We start from the raw sequence: 13,194 nt of genomic DNA on the forward strand, positions 1-13,194 counted from the left end.
ACCTCGTATTTTTATAATATTTATAAGTATATTTTATTATATTTATAAAGCGTTTTACGATTTTTGGAATTTAATTCGCATTTAAATATTATTTAAATGTATTTTATTTAATTAGAATATTTATTATTTTAATTAATTACGAAACGAATTTAATTCTTGAGTCGGGAAATTAAATGGGTTGCAAGTAATTTTAAAGGTTTCGGGTTTTAAATGAAAAGTCCAATTCGTTTTATTAAACGAGCCCAATCAAAAGAATTTAATTCAAGTCATAAGCTAGCTCAATCATTTAATTCCCTAAGCCCAATTATATTCTCCTAAGCCTAGCCCATTGAAAATAGGAAGCCTATAAATAGGACTCCTCATCATTAAATGAACCCCTAAAATTTCATAAAGCCTCTTTTGCTTTGCTTGCCCCTCACTCCAACTCCCTCTTCTCTCTCGTCCGCACACCCGCACGCCAGCACGGCCTCGTGCCCTCGTGCTCGCCTGTCTCTCACCCACACTCTCTCGCCTCTCCTCTCTTGCCCGCAGCCCGCAGCGAGCACTCGTGTTGTGCGCTGTTGTTGTGCCCTGTTGTTGCTTCGTGTGCTCGCGCACACCCCTGCCTCGTCTCCCTTGCTCGTGTGCTCAGCGCATATCCCTGCCTCGTCCCTCTCTCGCTCGCACGCTGCGCCCAGCCGTGCGCGCTGCCCCTGTGCTCGTCGCCCCTTGCTGTGCGTGCACACACACGGACGTGTGTGTGTGTGTTGTTCGTGATCGTTATTCAATTCTTTTTCGCCTAATCACCCTAATTCGTGATTGTTCCATGCTATAGGCCGGATTGGTATAATTCTCTTCTTCCTTACCTATTCTATTTCAATTTCGTATTTTAACTTATAATATTATTTTTGTTTTGAGTAATTAAAATGCTGAGAATCGGTTATGAATACCGTGCTTTGAGGATTTACGTGTTGTGATTCATTAGGGTTGTTTTAATTATTAAAGGATGAATTTTCATATTTATTTATTTAATAAAGGATTGATTTTTATGATGTTAAATTGGTTTTATTGGGATTTTCAAGTTAGGGTTTTAATCTAGACCTAATGAGTCATTGATTAGCATAATTAGGTGATGATTTTAATTATGATAATCAATTATATTTTCAGATTTGAATAAAGGCTTAAAGTGTTGATTTTTATTGATTTTAAAGGCGGAAAAAGTATGTTTTTGTACTAGGGATTGGTTTTACAAATTGAGACGATTATATTATTGAAAAACGATTGAATTCTAAAGTTTAAATGAAGTTTTAAATTTTATAAAGTTGCTGGAAATTTAATGAACATGGAAATAATTTAAGTTTCATTATTTTGATGATATGAGGTGATTTCTGAGTGAGTGCTCGTTATTGCAAAGTGGCCCCTACGCTTAGGTATTGAAGGTACGTACAAGTCTAGGGCGACCACACTTTTTGTCAAGGACATTACATGATTGTTGATGATGTGAATTATATTATGTGGATTCATATATGCTTTGGTGAACGATCATGTGGATTAATATTATTGGAATTATTGAATTGTTGATTGAACAAGCATGTTGAGATTACTATGAGTATGAATTTCATTGTCAATCATGTTGTTCAATATTTATGCATGTATGGGTTGTTTCACATGCAATGAATGGATTATTTATTTGTATACTATTGTACGGGATGTCTAGCATACTTTGAGCCAATTATTCGTCCTTCGTTGTACTATTTATTTTACCACATGTGAAGGGTTAGCTCACGTAAGCCACCGCACATGTAGGGTTCAGTTGGGAATATGTTGTATGAAATGAATTAGGATTTGTCGTGCAAGGGCACAACCCTCATGTTAATGTGCATGATGTGGAATCTCACTTTTGTGAGGAGAAACATGGTAGTAATTTCGCAAGAATCTTGCTTGGTTGATCACAAGTCTTAAAACATTAAAATAAGATTGTTTTGGTTGTTGTTTATTAATTGTATGTGTGTACGTTGTTGAGTCTTGAGTTCGCCTTTAATAAAATATTAATAAACGTAAAGTGCAACCAGAACAAGCTTCAAAACTCTTGGAACGTATATACCTTGAGTATGAACAATGGGGGGAGTCTTGCCGAAAAGCTCGTACTCCTACTAATGATACAAGACGTTGTTTTATTTATATTATGCGCAGGAATTCCGTCGGTATGGCCCGACACTCGGTATGGCCCGATTTTATTATTTATTATTTGGTGTATGGTTGGATCCCATCGCCTTTTCCTTTATGGATTATTCCTTTGGCCCGTTCGAAGATTATTCTAATTAAATTGTGAGTCAAGAGTCGAGTCAAAAGTCGAGTCTTGTATTCATGATTGGTTGTTAACTATTATATGGCTTTTGCATGATGATTAGTACTTAGTGCGTGATGCATGTTTTAGTTTCATTTCACTCTATTCTTGTAAGTACTCAGCTTTTGCTGACTACGTGCTTTGTGTGTTTTGGTCATGGCCTTTGCCTTAATGACCCTATGATGATCTATCATTTGCACTTGCATTGATGGGGAGTAGAATAATATAGCAGGTTGGTAGATCGGAATCATGTGGCTTGGGATGATCGAGAGAGTTGCATGTTTTCGTATTTTGAACTATTTAATTATACTTTAATTATGTTTATAATGGTTGAACTATTTATACTTTGGGTTTTGGGCCATTATGGTTCCAAATTGTAGGAGGCCTCGATATTTCATTAATTATGTTTTTAAAAGTTAGTTGACATTAATTTCCGCTGCGTAATTCTGGTAATACCCTTAACCGTTATCACGGTGGCGGTAATACTTTAGTAATTCCTTTATTTTAAGTTGGAAAATGATTTTATAAAAGCAAGGAATTATTAGGGTGTTACATTAGTCCTAGGCCTTTGGATAAGCTTACACATATTCTTTAGTGGGACCATTTGTTTCTCTTGAAAGCTTTTGCAGCTCCGGCAAGTTCGGGACTTTCAGCAACCATCTGTCAGCAAAGAGCTTCAAAAATGGGACGCCTCTCCTTCAAAATATTAAGCACCTCGGCACTGGCACTACAACAAAAACATCAATTAATAGCGCCTAATTAATAGCGCTTATCAAAAAACGCTATTAATTATATCAAATAACAGCACTTTACTTTTTATTGCTATTAAATGAAGCAATATTAATTTCCACGATATTATAATATGTCGCTTTTCTTTAAACGCTGTGATTATATAGTAGCTGTAGTAACTTACAAAAAAAAAAGTAAAAAAAAAGGCAAAACCAAGTTAAAGAATCGAAACCATCAGCAGTTCAACACCGCCCAAATTTCTTTCCCACGTTCTCCATCTTCCTCCTTCTCCCACCACGACTTCCACAGTTAGGGATTGAAGAGTTCATTTTCCCAAATCCAAAATGACAGAGTTCCCTTCAATCCAAATCTAGAGTTTTTTTTTTCGTATTTTCAATTCTTCTTCGGCGAACATTTTTGGGCAGCGACGTATTATCTGGCGAACATATTTCCCGGCTGCGTGTGGTTGAATTACAAATTGAAAGCCTTTGAATCACTCTTAATCGTCTTGAAATATGCCAAAGATTTTCTCAAATGGGTCCAGGATTCCAATAAATTTTATCAGGTATCTCCCCCTTTTCTTTTGTGATTTTGTTGGGTTTGTTTTACAATTTTCTATTTAGGGGTTGGATTGGATTTGGGTTTTATCAATTGAAAGAGAAAATATTGTTGTTAGTATTATGTCTTTAGAAAATTCATTAAGTCTATCGTGTTAGTAGCAACACCTAGGTTTAGGATGGTAAGCGGGGCAACGCTGAAGGAGGGGACTGAGCAAGGGAAGTTGATTGAGCAGCTTTTCGAGGTGGAAGGCTTCTTAGTATGAGTTGTCGAGTTCTACGCTTCCTTTGAAGGAAACATCAGAAGATCCTGCAAGTCAGGGTAAGTGTTTTTAAAGCTGAGTACAATTTTACATGGCTATAATCAAGCAACTATAACTTGTTCTTTCCTGGGATTGTTTTGTTGCTGATCTAGGGAAGAAGCAGTGGATAGCTCGATTTGTTGCAATTGGGTTAGCTATTGTCCTAGCAGTTCTTGTAGGATCATGTGTTTTTTTTTTTACTTTTTACTGAGAAGAAACCTTCAAGGTAACAGTATCGATTTGGTTATTGTCCACATATTTCTTCATTCGGGTTATATAGAAGCTTCATAATGTGCAAACTACAGATTTTTGAGGAATGAACAATCCCTTGTTTGATTTTGCTAGAATTATAACTTCTCTGAGAAACATAAGCTATGAGATGGTGGTTTTGGCCCTGTCTTCAAGGTAAGAATTTAAAAGAAATCTAAGGTTAATCGTTGTGTTCATGATCTGACAATCCAAAGCTTTGAAACTGAATTACTCACCTGTACAATCTTTATAGGGTGTCTTGAAAGACGGAACCAAAGTTGCTTCCAAACGGCTCTTTAATACATCTAATCAAGGAACGGATGAATTTACAAATGAAATTCTGCTAATCATGAGGTTTTAACACAAGAATTTGGCCAGGCTATTGGGATTTTGCGTAGAGAGAGCTGAAAGGCTGCTCATCTATGAACTTACGTCTTCTGGCGGCTTAGATTCATGGCTTTATGGTACTGCAATGAGAATGGTCTTTTGAATGAACCATCTAATTATGTTTGCTTGGGATTAATTTGCTTCTTCTGTTGCGATTACAGATCCACAGAACAGTGCACAGATGACGTAGCCGGAGAAAACGACTTGACATCATCAATGGGATTGCTCATGGAGTCCTTTATCTGTACGAGGATTCCCGACTGACAATCAGATATCGATACTTAAATCCTAGCAAAAACTGTTGGATTCAGATTTCAGACCTGAATCCTAAGATTTCAGACTTTGGAAATGCCAGAATCTATGGAGCTGAAACTGAAGCAAGCACTGCCACTATAATTTGGTACATAGTAAGTTCTTTTACCAGCTTATTTATTCTGCAACCATGTCCTTTCCCTTTCGGTTTTCCTGAATAGATGACTAATGCTACAAAAGAGGAGATGGCATCATACTTGAAGCGTGGGTCCATTGCCGGTGCTACTGGAAGCACTAATATGAATAGCCAGTCAAGGTACTTGCACACTAATTTAATTCCAAACCTTAAAGTTCAGTAATTTTCAAACATATCCTGCTCGTTCCTGTCCACCTACATTTTCCTCTGCCTCAAAATGTTTTGCCTACCTTTGAAGTTTGTGAGTCACAACAGGGAAATATTTGGAGCGGAGGGAGTACTAATATTGTGGTTGTTTGCCTTACTTTTTCTAGAGAAGTCAGCGAAATCCTTGCTGAGATGTTATGGTTTCTTATTACTCCCTCTGTCCCAGATTAGTTGTTACACTTTCCTTTTTCGTCCGTCCCAGAATAGTTGTTACACTTCTAAATTGGGAATGACCCCACAATTATTATATTGTCTCTCTCTTGCCACTAATTTTTTTTTGTCCCCACACCCTCTCACATTAAATTAAAAAAATACCCCACTAACTCATATCACATCTACTTTTTTAATAAAATAACACTTGATAACCAAACAACCACTTATCACCTAAAACTTTGTGCAAAGGTAAGTGTAACAACTAGTCTGGGACGGAGGGAGTAGATTAAAATATTATTTTCAGGTGAACCGAAGTTCTGTAAAGTTGGATATTTACAGGAGGTTCTCAAATGCACTGGTTGTTTCAGTGATTGCTTCAGTTGCATGGATAGTATGCGAGGTATGTTTTTTTTCTAAATTGAAATCCAAAGGTGGAATACGTGCTAATAGTAGTACTAGAATATACTTTAAGCCTTGTAATACTTTCTTGGATGCAGTACAAGATTACAAGTAGCAAAACGATATAATAATAAAAGAAGAATACTTGAAAGAGAACAAAGACTTAAGCTGTAGAGCACTCTTTGAAAGATGCAGTAGTCTTAACTAGTTTTCATATTTCGTATAGCATACACGTAAGAAGAGGGGCCTTCAAACGAAATCATGGGGATGTCAAGAGTAAAACATGGCCATTGTAGGAGAAATGATATTTTTTATGGCCAGGAGCTTTAGTAATTAGATTTTTTCCTAGAAAATAGTTGATACTCTTAAAAGGAGTCATTTAGAATGTCTTTTGTATTTAATTATCACATGAAAAAAATAGAGAAACATTGATCATATTTTAATTTGGGTCATAGAAGGGGTGATCTATAATAAAAATATATGTCCTTTTTGCTACTGTGTTTCCCGTGTGTTGGCTAACATTTATTTTTGACTTGTCCTTTTGGCCATGCAGTTTGGCCAACAAGCAACGGGCGAAGTTTGAGTTAGTCACTCATTTTTATTGGTGAGTTCTATTCTCGCTCTACCTTATTCTATTAAGCTAAAAACTATAGATTGTTGGTTGGTCCAAGTAAAAAAGGTCCAGTAGCTTTCAGATCCTATTAGGAGACAGTCGGGTGCAGAAAAAGGCCATTTTTTGAGGTGGTGGCTATTGCCTTACTCCGAGTATACTTAGTCTGGTTTATTTGCCTCATACAGGTGTATTTCAAGGCTACATATCCTTTTAATGAGCGGTAGCAGAGTGCTTAAGTTATCACTGTCTTTTGGGACATTCTGGCATTTGCAGTGCTATGTATAATTTGCTATCTATGGACTCCATCTCTGAGCTCTCAAAGGTAAGGTTGAAGTCTATATTCACTAAGTTGTGACCTTTTGAGTCACCTCTTCTCGTCTGGGGATCTGCTTGCTGAGCAGTGATTCATGAATGTTTGTTTTAGAGACAATTGAATTAAGCAGGAGTAACAGGTGCTCTAAAATAATACACAGAACATATCACTTTGGCAAAGATGGAATGTGTGACACTAGTTATCTAATTATCCCTCCATTTTCCTTTATGCATTTCAAATTTTACTACAATATTTGCCAAATCTGCACACAATTTTCCATTTTCTCTGTTATGAGAGACTTGACCAAGTATGTGCTTAGCTGCTTCTTACCTGTGTTCAATTTTTTTTTTTTTATTTTTTTTTAAATATTTTTGTTTTTTGTAGAGAACTTTTTGGTTTTCAAAGTGAAAAAGGATTGAAGAATATTAAAAAGGGAGCACTAAGTGGATACATATACAAGTGTGTCTTATGATTATGTAATACCCTGAATTTTTAATACTCGATTAATTATGCTTAATTATTTTTATTTAGCTTAAAATCGTTTTAAATCCTAAAATTCGAAGTTTATTTTTAATTAACGAAGTTTTATTTCGCTTGAATTTTTAAATATGGTTACACTATTTATTAATTTTCAAGTTCTATGATTTAATTTCAAATTTACGAGCTTAAGCTACTTTTTAAATATTAGTTATTTCGTAATTGAATTCGGATTTTTAATAATTTCAAAACGTTCTTATTTATTCGGAAACTAAATTCATTTTTCGTTAACGATATTTATATAAAGGATTATTTTAAAACTTACTTTTAATTAAACATTTCTATTCAAATTAATTTCCTAAAAATAGAAATCAATTTTCTGAATTTTTGCCTAACTAAAGTGAAATGACAAAACAACAAAATGCCTTAAAAGAATAAAAACTTCATTTTTTTTGTTTTCTTTCTTTGCTCTTCACGTGTACCAGGAAGAAGGAAGCAATTCCTTTCTTCCTCTCTTTCCCTCAATTCGGTCTACATTCAACCTTGAGCCCCAAGCAAATTCTCCTTCTCATTCACTCGATTTGACTCTACAAATCAGCCATACATGTCCAACTGAATTTTAACCAAAAAAAAAAAAACAAAATCAAATTTCAATTTTTTCTTCTCTTGTTTCTGTGATTCGAACCACCAAACCACCATCCACTCCAACCACCAACTACCACCGCCGTTTCCCATCACCACTACCACCGTTAACCACCACATCCACCTTGTAAACCAACAGCCGCCCCCAAAAACTCCGGCGAACCGTTGCGCCGCCGCCCAGAACCAAACTGAAATACCCCCCTCCCCTGTTTTGCGCAACCTCTCCCCTGCCTTTTCTCTCCTTCGCGCCCAGCCGTTGGCGCCGCCGTGCTGCCACGTTCCTCCTCTCTTCTCTTCTGTGCGCAAGCCACGACCACCGCACCTCCCTGAACCACCCCACGTTCCCCTCCCCTGTTCTCTCCCATTTTCGCACCCCCTCTCTTCCCCGTGGTCCGCCGCCGCATAACCACCATCACTGTTGCCATCACCGGCGATAACCTGCGGCGCCACCCTACCCCAGTCACCAGCCACCACCTAAGCCGCCGTTAACGAGCCACCACTCAGCCACCGCTTTCCCCTCTCCTCTCTTTCCTCTGTTTTCGAGCCTTCCTCCCCTGCTTCTGTTCTTCGTGGCTTCGTGCCCAGTTTCACGAGAAACAAGTTCCAGTATTGGAACTTTGTTCCTTTTTGTTGCTCAAGCTAAGCCCAAAACTCTTAGGCCCAAACACCCTAAGTCAGTTTTGCCATGCAATTTAAGCCCTAAATAAATTACTACTTATTTTAGCATTGTTATAATTTAAATAAATGATTTAGAAACTACTTTGATTTAAAATTTGATAAATATTTCGTGTGTTGACTTATGAAAAATATTATTGATTTTTTTAAAAGTATTTTATTGATTTATGAAAATATTTCATGTATTGATTTAATGAAATTTAATAATACTTTATTTAAGTTATTTTATGAATTTATAAACTAAAAGTATTTATAAAAATAATTAGTTTTAAAGTAGTTATCGTTTTAATACTAATTCAATCATTAAATACTTTGAAAGAAATCAGACTCGGAGCTCAGGGCGAACGAACCAAGGAAAAAGGCTTTGCAAATCGTGGAATTGAGGTAACGGTTATTGTTGTACCCGCAACCCCTTCGAAATGTATTTATAAATGATGTTATGAATGATTGATGTTTGATAATGATTTTTTATGATTTGCGGGATTACAAGAATGATTCGATTGAATTGTTTTATGATAATGCAGCTTTATGCAAAGTATCGATTTAATGAATTATTATTCCTGAAAGAATGATTTAATGAAATAACGAGATTTAATGGTTTTATTGAACTATCCTGAATGAATGAGATTTTCCTGATTAATGTTTTATTAAAAGAAATGTAAACATGATAAAGGAAAGTGTAAGAACTGGTCAAGTTCCCCTGATATGGAGCCCAGACTCCCCTTGATAAGAAGCACTGGCTTCCCCTGATATGGAACCAAGGTTCCCCCTGATAAGAAGCACTGGCTTCCCCTGTTATGGAGCACTGGCTCCCCCTGTTATGAAGCACTGGCTTCCCCTGTTCGTAGGAGACGTCCTACCATGTTTTCCTGTAAAGTCCTGACGACCAGAATAATATTGTTAAAAGGAAAAACGTTAATGAAATGATGTTCCTGAAATGATATTCCTGAAATTCCTGAAATGATATTATTGAAATGATGTTTCGAAATGATGCTTTTGAAACGATAATTTGTTAAATGTTTTACTATATTCTATCCTCCCTGTTTATTAAATAAAATGAATTGGAATGATGTTACGATGCTAGGGTAACTCGTTACTGAGTCTTCGGCTCACCGTTTTGTTTTCTGTTTTAGGTACTGCTGGGGACCCCGGAAACGAGTAGTGGCGAGAATTTCACCATTACAATGTTCACCTAAGTTAATGTTAAGTTGTAACAAGTTTAAGTAAAGATTCTTGATTAAGTTACGTACTTTTATTAAGGAATTAAAAAGGATTATTATGTTAATTTTGGAGTTTAATAGCTTATGATTGATGGTTACCTGGTAATTCCCAAGAGGGAGTTACGGCAGGTAATGTCCCGACCGAATTAGGTTGTTTCCGCTGCTAATTATGCTTTAATAATTGAATTAGAGGTCGGGGCTTTACAGATTATGTTTATTATATTTTTTATTTGTTTCTAAGTATTTATAAATAATTGGTTTTACTTTGCTTGTGTAGTGTCCTTGGCAAAAGAATGCAATGGATTCTGGATATTATGTCATGAGATACATGAAAGAGATCATCGACTATAAGCAAACTCGAATATTTGAAGATGTATGTATTTTTCTTTGTTCAATTAAGCCTAGACGTTATTATATGCATTGTCACTAATTATGTTAATTTTCTCATTTTGTAGTACTTTCATGATTGCAATGTTCCAAATTATTATAAAGGACAAATTGATGAAGTCAGAGCTCAATGGAAGCGTTATGTTCTTCTCGTGTGAATATTGTAGTGGATTAATTATGTTTTTCGACTGGAATTTCTCTAGAATGTTTTAATTTTAGTTTATCGGTTTGAAATTAAAAGAAGTACTATATGACAAGGATACTTCTTTCTGTTTTCTAGTGTGTTTTTAGGCACATATGATTTTAAGTTATGCATGAGACATCGAGACGTTTATTTTATATGATAGAAATGAAGTTGGATCTTATATATATTCAATTTGATTACCCTGTGTAGGCTCTAAAATGTTTTTATATGTTATTACACATATTTAATAATTAAAATTATAATAGAGCCCGACAAAAATTAAAAACTACACTTAAATAACAACGCTTTATACTTACACGCTATTAACTAATTTAAATTAAATTAATCATACAATTTCCCGCCATACCGAAGCTTTAATAGAGCTTATATATTGAATGCTGCTAAATGATGTAATAGTAATAGCGCTTTTTAAAAGCGTTGTCATTCTTTTAACAGCGCTGCTAATTAACAGCGCTTTAAAAGCGCTGTCTTTCATTGAAAAAAGCGCTATTAAAAGCTTATTTTGTTGTAGTGTGGGTCTTACCTTCTCCTTCGGCGCAAAAGTATTTCTCCTTTGCTTCTCCTTTTGAGGAGATCTTTCCTTTTCAGGAGACTTCCTCCTCCGCTTCTTCTTCCTCTCCTTCGCGAGAAAGAGAGGACAAACATCAACATCATAACTAAAGATCGAAGAAGAGAAAAGAAGCGAATAAACTCAAAGATATGTTACCTGAACTTTAAGAGTAGAAGCTTCTAACAAAGTTGGGGAAGAAGCAGAGGGAATATAGCGCGAAGTAGCAGAAACTACTAGACCTTGAAGATTCGAAGGCCAAACTTCAGCCCTCGGCTCGAAAGTCCAAGAGTAGTGTAAATAAGAATTTGAACTATGGGAAAGAAAGCTTACAAGAGAAGATGTCATAAGAGAACAGGGCACGAAGTTCAAAGGGATTGCATCAAGCGGATTCGCAAATTCCCAAGGTCGGCTCTCACGTTGTTCACCCGGGCTAGCTGGTCATTGGAAAGCCGATATTATTCTAACTTCAGATTTCGAGGATTATAGTTACAGAACTTATAATCGGGCGAACGACTTAGAATCCCATCGTGCTTCCGAGTGATGCCAAAATGTTCCAACTCAAAAGCTGCAAGCCCAGTCTCTGCACAAAAGAGGTTAAGAAAACATTAGATTCAAGAAAAAAAACATGGATGTCAAACCACTGAAGCACGATCTCAGCAAATGAATATCTCACCCCTGTCATAGATGTTGCTGAGACCAGTAGCAGCAAGGATGACCTTCCTACAAATGTAATGCATGTTCGGGAGCCAATGCTCTGGTATTTAAGACCCTCGGTCCTAGACAAATACCATTGAAGAAGGTTAGTGTAATTAGTGCTATTGCGATTGGAAGCTCCCACTCCGGCATATTCAGACCGACTTCGACATGCCACTTCGGGGGCCTATAGAACTTCGGATGCTCCGAATCCACGGGAACCCGAACATTGAGCCATTGTCCTTTCCAATCCTTATCCGAGGAAAGGTAAGGATGGGCAGTGATGTACGATGGCTGGCCTTTCTTTGCCCTCTTGTTCAGAATGGTCCACGACCCATACCCATTGATGCCCACAACGGCAACATTCTTCTGCAGCTCATGCAGTTCTTTGAAGATTGACACTGAAGGAAGAAAGTTCAGGAAGTCACACACCCATCAAAAGCCGATGATATGTCGCATTGACTTCGGAGTCAACTTAGCTAAAGATATGTTATACCCCACCAAAACATCATCCATGAACAGATCCAAAGGGAATCGAAGTCCTTACTCAAGGTGACGAGTATAGACTACGATGAAACCCCTCGGGGAATGAGTCACCCTAGCATGATTTTGGGTGGGGAGCTCGCACCAATATCCTTGAGAATATTGAATGTCGTATAAATCCTCATCCACGTACCCGATGATAGTGACCCCTTATGGCCTCCACTAGCCACACTCCATCTGGGCCTTTGTTCAACGGCCGACCAAGAGCATCCTTACGATGGAAAAATCACGCAAGTTTGGATTCGAGATCCGCTTCCTCATGGAAACTAGGATGGTCACGACGAATGACATATCTCCCCAAAGAAATGCGTCCCGAGGTACCAATTTTCTTGCCAGACTTGACACAATTATCACCCTCGGTTTTATCCAACAACAGTGCTTCTCGAAGCACCATGTCTACGAGAAATCTTCATGGCCTCTGAAAAGGAATTTCCTCCTCCTCCTTCTTCTCACTGGAGGACTCAACAATGAATTTACACTTTCCTTTATCTCGAGCCATTTCCGGAAAACCTAGACTAAGGTTTAGACGGTGGGGTGGAAGAGAAAAACAAAGGAATGTGAGGAATTAACAAGAAAGATACCTTCTTCCAAAGAGAAATTCGCCGACAAGTTGAACGCAACGGAGTCCCGAAGAGAATTTCCAACAATAAGATGATGATCTACGAAATTCACAGAGCAAGTTCGCCTGAATTTGAGAGAATTTTGAGAAAGCAGTGAAAAACAAAGATTGGAATGAAAGATTGGGCCTTATATTTATAACGGAGCAACCCTAAAAACCGCCCAACTTCCACTCAATTTACACTGTGTGATCATCTGAAGTTGAAGTGACGATCTCGACAACCGTTCGACACTTGTCATCAATGCCCGGATCCAAAATACCTTTTTGAATTAAACGGCGGGACTTTTAGACATCAAATAATCATCAAGTTGCATTTGGATACTAAATGAAATGGGTCTAGGGGGCAGTTGTTTGGGTGCCTAATTGGCTACTAATTGGGACTTCTGCCCAAAAGCACACTTGGCTAACATAACGTAATCCAGCTCTCCATCAATAGGCTCCACGCCTCTTATACGCGGCCCACGACCCATTTATAGAAAAGCCCAGTAGCATTTACTATA

At 37.2% G+C, this 13,194-nt stretch overlaps 1 long non-coding RNA gene across 16 annotated transcripts; it reads left to right on the forward strand.

The window, feature by feature from the left end:
* Positions 1–3,239: 3,239 nt before the first annotated feature.
* On the forward strand, positions 3,240–10,468 carry LOC110806144 (uncharacterized). 16 transcript variants are annotated; one of them, XR_008923026.1, is made up of 11 exons: positions 3,241–3,620; positions 3,775–3,934; positions 4,028–4,319; positions 4,417–4,627; positions 4,712–5,758; positions 6,311–6,361; positions 6,556–6,692; positions 7,068–7,159; positions 8,797–8,861; positions 9,611–10,070; positions 10,153–10,468. It is a non-coding gene; the product is annotated as an uncharacterized lncRNA (long non-coding RNA). The 16 variants fall into 16 exon arrangements; XR_008923027.1 differs by having other exon boundaries at positions 8,804–8,861; XR_002538232.2 differs by lacking the exon at positions 7,068–7,159 and having other exon boundaries at positions 4,712–5,118; positions 5,698–5,758.
* The last annotated feature ends 2,726 nt before the right edge of the window (positions 10,469–13,194 follow it).

This window comes from Spinacia oleracea, chromosome 6, assembly GCF_020520425.1.
Source record: "Spinacia oleracea cultivar Varoflay chromosome 6, BTI_SOV_V1, whole genome shotgun sequence".
Lineage (NCBI taxonomy): Eukaryota > Viridiplantae > Streptophyta > Magnoliopsida > Caryophyllales > Amaranthaceae > Spinacia > Spinacia oleracea.